Source organism: Lathyrus oleraceus, chromosome 4 (assembly GCF_024323335.1).
Source record: "Lathyrus oleraceus cultivar Zhongwan6 chromosome 4, CAAS_Psat_ZW6_1.0, whole genome shotgun sequence".
Lineage (NCBI taxonomy): Eukaryota > Viridiplantae > Streptophyta > Magnoliopsida > Fabales > Fabaceae > Lathyrus > Lathyrus oleraceus.
This window is the reverse complement of record NC_066582.1, coordinates 316,728,404-316,736,896: the sequence shown is the minus strand read 5'-3', so window position 1 is coordinate 316,736,896 and position 8,493 is coordinate 316,728,404. Positions and strand designations below refer to the sequence as shown.

Sequence of the window (8,493 nt, the reverse complement as noted above, 5' to 3'; positions counted from 1 at the left end):
ATTTGAAAGAAACCTGAGTAACCGTCTAGATAGTAGAAATGTGAATGTTTTGCTAATCGTTCTAACATCTGGTCAATGAATGGTAAAGGGAAATGATCTTTTCGGGTTGCTTTGTTTAGTTTCCTATAGTCAATGCACATTCTCCATCCCGATTCGATTCGTTTGGTTATAGTTTCTCCTTTTTCATTTTCAATGACTGTTATACCTCCTTTCTTTGGTACTACGTGTACAGGACTAACCCATTTGCTATCAGATATAGGATATATGATACCTTCCTCTAATAACTTGGTTATTTCCTTCTTCACTACCTCACTCAGGATCGGGTTTAGTCTCCTCTGGTGTTCCCTAGAAGTTTTACAGTCTTCTTCTAGCATGATGCGGTGCATACAAATAGAGGGACTTATTCCTTTAAGATCGGTGATGTTGTATCCTAGTGCGGTTGGATACTTTCTTAAGATATGCAGGAGTTTTTCTGTTTCGAGTCTTCCTAGGTCAGCATTAACTATCACTGGTCGTTCAAGCTCTAAGTCTAGGAATTCATATCTCATATTCTTGGGAAGTGTTTTCAGGTCTAAGGTTGGTTTCTTAAGGCATTGCGTAGGGTCCGGTGTTATTGCTAAACATTGGTTAAGTTTGTCTTCTACAAGATAGTTAGATGATTTGTCTTTTTCTAACTCTGTTTCTTTTATGCATTCATCAATGATATCCATGAAGTAACATGTATCTTCTATTGCAGGTGCTTTCAGAAATTGGGAAAGAATGAACTCAATTTTCTCTTCTCCTACTTCAAAAGTGAGTCGTCCTCGTTTTACGTCTATGATTGCACCGGCAGTTGCTAAGAACGGTCTTCCCAGTATAATGGGTGTAACTTCATCTTCTCTAATATCCATAATTATAAAATCAGTTGGAATGTAGAATTGACCTATGCGCACTGGAACGTTTTCAAGAATTCCTACAGGATATTTGACGGAACGATCTGCTAGTTGCACAGACATTTTAGTTGGTCTTAATTCTCCCATTTCAAGTCTCTTGCATATGGATAAAGGCATAACACTAATACCGGCTCCTAAATCGCATAAGGCTTTGTCAATGACAAATTTTCCTATGTGACAGGGTATAGAGAAACTACCTGGGTCTTTAAGTTTAGAAGGCATATTTTGGATTATAGCGCTACATTCAGCGGTGAGTGTAACGATTTCGCTATCTTCAAGTTTCCTTTTATTAGAAAGAATTTCTTTTAAAAACTTGGCATATGAGGGCATCTGCGTAATAGCTTCTGTAAACGGAATTGTGGCGTTTAATTGTTTTAGTAGGTCAACAAATTTTTTGAATTGGCCCGCATCTTTGGTTTTAATAAGCCTTTGAGGGTAAGGGATAGGTGGTTTATAAGGTGGTGGAGGTACATAAGGTTCCTTCTTTTCTACGGTTTCCTTATTACTCTCTTCCTTTTCCTTAGGTTCACTTTCCTCCTCAGTTGACTTTTTAGAGTTTTGGTTTTCTATCCTTGGGTCAGACGGTCCTTCCACTTCCGTTCCACTTCTCAGTATAATTGCATGAGCGTGGCTTCTTGGGTTAGGTTGGGGTTGGCCAGGAAATGTACCAGTTGGGGCAGCAGTAGGCGCTTGTTGTTGAGCTACTTGTGATATTTGTGTTTCCAGCATTTTGTTATGGGTAGCCAGGGCATCTACTTTACTTGCTAGTTATTTTATTTGTTCGCCAGTGTGTACATTCTGGTTTAAGAAATCTTTATTGGTTTGCTGTTGAGAAGCTATAAAGTTTTCCATCATGATTTCCAAGTTGGATTTCCTAGGGGTGTTATTGTTAGATGTAGATGGGGTCGGCTTCTGATATCCCGGAGGTATAGCTGGGGCTTGATTTGGAGATTGTCCAGGTGCGTATAAAGCATTATTACTCTTATATGAAAAATTAGGATGATTCTTCCAATTTGAGTTATAGGTGTGCGAGTAGGGGCTTCCTTGAGCATAGTTTACTTGCTCCGCTTGGATTCCTGTTAGAAGTTGACAATCTGCAGGAGTGTGACCTTGGATTCCACAGACTTCGCAATTCTGAGTTATAGCAACCACGGTGGCTGGAGGTGATACATTTAAACTTTCAATTTTCTGGACCAGAGCATCCACTTTTGCATTAACATGATCAAGGTTACTTATCTCGTACATGCCAGTTTTCGTTTGAGGTTTTTCCACCATTGTTCGTTCGGTTCCCCACTGATAGTGGTTTTGAGCCATGCTTTCAATAAGTTGGTAGGCATCAGCATAAGGTTTGTTCATTAGTGCACCACCTGCGGCGGCATCTATTGTTAACCTCGTGTTGTACAGGAGACCATTGTAGAAGGTATGAATTACTAACCAGTCTTCTAAACCATGGTGTGGACAAAGTCTCATCATGTCTTTGTATCTTTCCCATGCTTCGAAGAGAGATTCGTTATCTTTCTGTTTAAATCCATTTATTTGGGCTCTTAGCATAGCTGTTTTGCTTGGCGGAAAATATCGAGCAAGAAAAACTTTCTTCAACTCGTTCCATGTGGTGACTGAGTTGGAAGGAAGAGATTGAAGCCATCTTCTAGCGCTATCTCTTAATGAGAAAGGAAAAAGACGAAGTCGAATTGCCTCTGGAGTGACACCATTAGCTTTAACAGTATCAGCGCATTGGACAAATACGGATAAATGAAGGTTAGGATCCTCGGTAGGATTTCCAGAGAATTGGTTCTGTTGCACTGCCTGCAACAGTGAAGGTTTAAGTTCAAAGTTGTTTGCTTCGATTGCGGGTGGAGCAATACTCGAATGCGGTTCATCTTGCGATGGAGCGGCGTAATCTCTAAGAGCACGAGCTGGTTCTGCCATCTCGGGTATCGAAGGGAAAATATTTTTGAAATCGGGAAGTTCAACAGGAGGGAGATTGTTTGCAGCACGATATTCCCGAATTCGTCGTAAGACTCGGAGATATAGTTCGATATCGTTGATTCGTAAGTAGAACGGCTCGCCTTGTGAGCGAGTGTGTGGCATACAAATCAACGAAAGAAAGAAAAGAGAAAGAAAAGCCTTAGTCTCTACAGCGTAACAGAAGAGTTACGATATCGACTAAATAAAAGTCCCCGGCAACGGCGCCAAAAACTTGATCGCGACTTTATGAGTCGAATTTGGGGTACAAACTGCAAGTGCACAGTTCTATCGCGTAGTTTTAAAAGATATCGATCCCACAGGGACTTATGAATCGATATACCGTTATCTAAGGTTACTTCGTAAAGCTAAGGCAGGTAATACTTTGATTGTTTGGGGGAAAAGCTAAAACTAAAATAAGATCTAAAATAAATATCTAATAAGCGGATATCGGTATGCAGTTCGTCGTAATTAAGGAATCAATTCTTTATTGAATTGGTTTCTTGGTTTTAAAATAAATCTTTTCAGTTGACGCTATTGATTAAAAGTTTTATCTCAAACTCTCGCTCTGTTGAATAAACTATGATTTTATATTAACGTAGCTGTCACTTATAGTTAAGTCAAAAACCACTTTTTGAAAACAATAGAATCCGTAGAAACTCTTTTTAAGAAAACACTAATCGTTTAAACACCCTTATCTCAAACTCTCGCTCTGTTGACTTAGGTTATATAATTAAATTCAAATGCTTAACTCTCGTCCTCACATTCAATCTTTAAAAATACTTTTTGAAAAAGGTTAGAATTTAATTAACTCTAAAAATTGCTCTCGCCCTGATCTAGAATTAATGTCCAATTTACACTGTCCAGTCAAAAACTCAAACTCTCGCTCTATTGCTTTTAACTTCTTTATGTCTTTTACTTTCGTACAAAAACTTTGTTATTAAACCTGTAAATTGAGACCGTAAAAAGAGTGATTTTAATTTTAAACTTAATTAAACCAATTTGGTTTTGATTCCTTCATTCCGCTTACTCTACATACTGATACCTAAGTAAATCAGCCAGACATGCTAAACAGACTTAAATAAATATCATGCATAAACATATTCATCTCCGGAAAATAATATAAATAAACAGCAAAACAGGGCATATATAAATTCAAACAATAATTAAAGAACCTGGGAAATTAAATAGCAGTCTTGAACACTCCACCACAGGTCGGTTGGATCTGTTCTTGAATTCTTCAATCAGGCAGAAAAATAAAAGCGAAGGAATAAAAAACTAGATTCTAACGTAAGGTTAGATCCGGTGAAAGGTACACAATAGTTTCCGGTGTAGAAACTATTGTGCGAAAAATTAATTAAATACTAGAAAAGAAAATAGAATTGCAAAAGAAAACAATATAAAACTCGTAAAAGTAGTACTGTAAAAATATGCTTGAGCTGCTGGAAAAAGAAAAATGCGAAAAAGCGAAAGCTGGAAAAAGTGTGGAACCGTGGAACCTCTGCAGGGTTTGCAAAGCTGATATTTATACTAGTACTTTCTGTAACGGTTTCCAAAAGTAGTCCGCGTCAAAAGTCTTCACGTAGCGAAGGGTTAGGCGTGCAAATAGGACTCAACGTCTCTGAAGGCAAAAATATAGGGGAATGGTGTGACGTCCGTCACACCATGTGTGACGCTCGTCACAGGAGTGTGCAAGGCGTGACGCTCGTCACAGCCCTTGTGACGCTCGTCACAGGCACAGCGCCTGTGCTTTTTGGGTTGGGCTTTGGCTTTTGATATTTGCTTCTTTTCATTCCTTTTTGCACCTCCTTTTCTTCCTTTTTTACTTGTGCTTCAAATAAACCACCTGAGATAAATAGAAAGAAAATACCACGTAATATTTGATAAAATGAAATAAATTAAAGTAAATAATAATATAATTTAATTAAATTGAGTCCTAGAATGTGATACTATTTCATGTTATCAAATGAGACCAGGCTGATTCGTTTCCTATTCACCCTTAATCTGATTAACAACGAGGGTCGAATCACCATATACATCAAGATGCTTGATCCTTAGATCAATGCACTCCTCCAATCTCATAATACAAGCTTCATACTCAGCCATATTATTCGTGCATTTGAAAGTTAGCCTTGCTGTAAAAGGAATATGTGTGCCCTGAATAGTAATAATCACTGCCCCAATACCATTTCCATACTGATTTACAGCGCCATCAAATACCATACTCCATTTGGAACCAGGCTCTAGCCCTTCATCGAGTGTAGGCTCATCACAATCTTTCATTTTCAAATACAGAATCTCCTCATCTGGAAAATCATACTGAACTGACTGATAATCCTCAATCGGCTGATGTGCCAAGTGGTCAGCCAAAATACTACCTTTAATAGCCTTCTGGGCTCGATACTCTATATCATACTCAGATAACAACATTTGCCAACGGGCAATCCTCCCTGTTAACGCAGGCTTCTCGAAGATATACTTGATTGGATACATTCTGGATATCAACCAGGTCGTATGATTTATCATATACTGGCGTAAGCGCTTAGCAGCCCAAGCCAAAGCACAACATGTCTTCTCAAGCATTGAGTATCGAGACTCACAATCAGTGAACTTCTTGCTCAGGTAGTAAATAGCATATTCTTTCTTCCCTGATTCATCTTGCTGACCAAGAACACAACCCATTGAGTCTTCAAGAACTGTCAGATACATAATCAAAGGTCTCCCTTCCACGGGCGGAGACAGGATCGGAGGTTCAGACAGATACTCTTTAATATTGTCGAAAGCTTTCTGGCAATCCTCGGTCCAATCATGGGACTGATCTTTCCGGAGGAGCTTGAATATCGGTGCACATGTGGCAGTCATGTGGGATATGAATCTGGAAATATAATTCAAGCGGCCAAGAAAACCTCGGACTTGCTTCTTAGTTTCGGGCGCAGGCATCTCTTGTATTGCTTTGACCTTTGCAGGATCAACCTCAATACCTCTTTCACTGACAATAAAGCCCAATAACTTGCCGGAACGGACTCCAAATGTACACTTGTTGGGATTCAGATGAAGCTTGTACTTCCTCAAACGCTGAAAAAGCTTCAATAAGTGTTCTACATGTTCAACTTCCGTTCTTGACTTGGCGATCATATCATCAACATATACCTCGATTTCCTTGTGCATCATATCATGAAACAAGGTGGTCATAGCTCGTTGATACGTGGCTCCGGCGTTCTTCAAACCGAAGGGCATCACTCGATAACAGAATGTTCCCTAAGGTGTGATGAATGTTGTCTTCTCCATATCCTCGGGTGCCATCTTAATCTGATTATATCCGGAAAATCCATCCATAAATGAGAAGACATTGAATTTAGCTGTATTATCTACCAACATATCAATGTGTGGTAGAGGAAAATCATCCTTTGGACTAGCTTTATTCAAGTCTCTATAGTCCACACACATCCGTACTTTTCCGTCTTTCTTAGGCACAGGCACAATATTGACCACCCATTGAGGATATGTAGAAGTCACCAGAAACCCTGCATCAATTTGCTTTTGTACTTCCTCTTTGATTTTCACTGCCATATCAGGATGAGTTCTTCTGAGTTTCTGCTTCACAGGCACGCACTCAGGCTTCAAGGGTAAGAAATGTTGCACAATATCAGTATCTAGACCGGGAATGTCTTCATATGACCAGGCAAAGACATCAACATATTCTCGTAGCAATTCAATCAACCCATTCTTAATAGACTCTTCCAGAAGTGCCCCAATCTTCACTTCTCGCACACAACCCTCAGACCCCAAGTTGACTGTTTCCAGATTCTCAAGATGCGGCTAAATGATCTTCTCTTCCTGCTCAAGTAGACGGGTAATCTCGTCAGGAATCTCTTCAACATCATCTTCTTCCGCCTCAAATACAGGGAATTCAAAGTTGGGAGATGGTGTTGGGTCATTATGTTCAATGGGTTTGATCAACCTGCATAATGATTTTGGATATGAAAAGCTTTAGAATTCAAACAAGGCAATCATTATGCAGATGAAAAGATCGATTTTATTCTATTTTTTAGGTTTTACGTGATCACCAATTTCATGCAAAAAGCAAAAAGGGAAAATAGTTGGAAAAACAAACATTTAACATGAATCTATTGAATGAAAATATCATTGTATTAATGCGCCAACAATGTCATCACTCCTCCCTTTGGCATGGGAGAAGGGTTTTTAAACACAACGAACATTACTTCGACTTATGGATAACTGTTGGAATATCCACAGCGACCCAATTATTGCAGATTCCCCCAGGGATGACGAAGTTGTCCTCTTCGTCCTCTTCCAGAATGGCAGCAGCTTCCTCGCTCTGACTAGTGTGGATGAACCCTCCACTCTTGAACAGCCCTTGCGTGTTGAAAACCCCAGACGAATAACCTATGTCAGCCCGAGACTTGTTGTCTTCTAGCTCAATCATTTTCCCTAAACCAGCAGTTGCACCACACTCAATGGCCTACTTTGCATCTTTATAGGAAGCAAATGAAGGAGTTCTCTTCTCAATAGGCTCAGCAATAGATAAAGCTTGGAAAGGAGTTCCAACTTCATCCTTAGCGTCTATGTATGAGAAGGAATACAAATGGCTAACCAGGAGAGCCTTCTCTCCCCCTACCACCACCAGTTTCTTATTCTTCACAAATTTCAGTTTCTGGTGTAGGGTGGATGTCACGGCGTCTGCCTCGTGAATCCTTGGTCTGCCTAAGAGACAGCTATACGATGGGTGAATGTCCATAACCTGGAAGGTAATCTGGAAATCACTCGGTCCGATTTTGACTGGGAGATCAACTTCCCCAATCACAGTTTTACGAGACCCATCGAAAGCCTTCACAACTACTCCACTCTGCCTCATGGGAGGCCTCTGATATGATAATTTCGAGAGAGTGGATTCTGGAAATACGTTCAATGATGACCCAGTGTCCACCAGAACATTGGACATGGCGTCGTCTTTGCAACCCATAGATATATGCAATGCCAAGTTGTGGTTTCTTCCCTCCTCGGGGAGATCAGAGTCACAAAAACTCAAATTGTTACAAGCAGTAATGTTTGCAACAATGCTATCGAATTGTTCTATCGTGACATCATGATCTACATATGCCACATCCAAAACCTTCTGCAGAGCCTCTCGATGTGGTTCTGAATTCAAAAGCAATGATAACACCGATATTTTGGATGGCGTTTGTAGAAGCTGGTCTACAACATTATACTCGCTTCTTTTGATGAGCTTCAGCATCTCATCACAGTGTTCTTTCACATTGCCGCTTGGGCCAACAGAAGTAGGAGTTCCCAATGTAGAGGAGGGCTTAACAACAAGTGTCGGATTCGGAGTGCTCACCGCATTCCCAATCGGGCGTTCAACAGAATCAGCATTAGCTTGGGGCTTGGAGGGTGCTGAAAACACACGACCGCTGCAGGTCAAACCACTAACATCCGCAATGTTGATAACAGAGGAAGATGGCAAGGACACCTCTCTCCCATTTTCTACTGCGACAACATTGTAGCGATAGGGAACCGCTTTTTCAGAAGAGTATGGTACTGGGCCAGCTGGCTTAATGGTTAATGTAGGAGAAAC

At 40.2% G+C, this 8,493-nt stretch overlaps 1 non-coding gene across 1 annotated transcript; it reads left to right on the top strand.

Annotated features, from left to right (window-relative positions):
* Positions 1-2,376: 2,376 nt before the first annotated feature.
* Positions 2,377-2,483, top strand: LOC127077296 (small nucleolar RNA R71). The gene has a single exon (XR_007787135.1). It is a non-coding gene; the product is annotated as a small nucleolar RNA R71 (small nucleolar RNA).
* Positions 2,484-8,493: the final 6,010 nt, after the last annotated feature.